Below are 1,130 nucleotides of genomic sequence, written 5' to 3'. Positions count from 1 at the left end.
CTGCTTATGATTCGTGTCTCCATAGACCTAGAGAGAATCTTTCGGTACCTTTAACGCGTAATACATACAATCTTGAATACAGGTACTAGAACTTCGACGATCATAGAAGTAGACATGTTGAATTTCTTTGAAATAAAGACTTAATTAGTTTTATAATCAGGTTTAGAATAGCGGCTGTGATTGAAATTTATTAATGACTAGCCATGAACCGTAATGCCAATAGTGAGAAATGGTATACGGCATTTGCGATCACAGGCTAATTAATGTACATAACCCACACAAGCTGTTTGTCGTTTTTAACCATGTATAGCGTGTTACGTAACACATTTGAATAGCGGGTCGAGGCGTTCCAGCTAACCACTTATTACTAATTTGAACTAAGGGAGTCAAGCCTGAACTCCAACTCAATCGAATTCCACATCGTTTGTGATGCACCAATGAATCGTTGTGGTTGGCGAACCAAACACAACGAATGAAACTGTGATTGATGTCAATTGCATAACTAATATGTGTATTGATCATTACTGCGTGACTCTTTCCCTTTGTTTCAATCTTTTTTTTCTATAAACAGATCCTTAAGAAATCATATACACTTCTATCGCTTTATGTATATAAATTTGGTTAAAATTCAGCCTACAAAAGTTAAAGAACGTGAAATACGTATTTCATCCAAATGGTCATTGAGTATAGCATAAGTTATATGTAGTTCAATAAACTTGAGGTTGCTCCAAATTTGAATTTCACAAAAAATGGTTACGAATCTCTATTTACAAATATGTGTAAGATCCTAGCTGATGTTCTTTACAAAAATGTTATATGATAAATCAAGTATCACAAGGCACCAAAACGTGATGCTAAATCAGCAAATACGTCTTCACTACATGGAATGGTGAGCCCACCCATTGGATGGTCGTACTCATACTGTTCCTCCGCCAGTTGCAGTAGTTCTTGAAATTCTGGCCTGCTTAGGAGAGAAACAGAACCAGAAATCTTCTTTTCTCTTCTTCGCCGACATAAACTGCAAAATATCCTTTCGGAATGTCCATGGGTGTTGCTGCACTCCTTCCATTCGAGAATGATCGTCTCAGAATCTGTTTTGCTTGTGTAATCCGTGGCATAAAGATGGCCAT

General features: G+C 37.0%; 1 pseudogene; it reads right to left on the bottom strand.

Moving 5' to 3' along the window:
* Positions 1-831: 831 nt before the first annotated feature.
* LOC143571125 (auxin-induced protein 15A-like) lies at positions 832-1,130 on the bottom strand (annotated as a pseudogene).

The sequence above is a fragment of the Bidens hawaiensis genome, unplaced genomic scaffold, assembly GCF_021521415.1.
Source record: "Bidens hawaiensis isolate Kalapana, Puna unplaced genomic scaffold, B.hawaiensis_p1.1 tig00025201_1, whole genome shotgun sequence".
In the NCBI taxonomy this organism is placed as follows: Eukaryota; Viridiplantae; Streptophyta; class Magnoliopsida; order Asterales; family Asteraceae; genus Bidens; species Bidens hawaiensis.
This window is presented reverse-complemented; position numbering and strand designations above follow the sequence as displayed.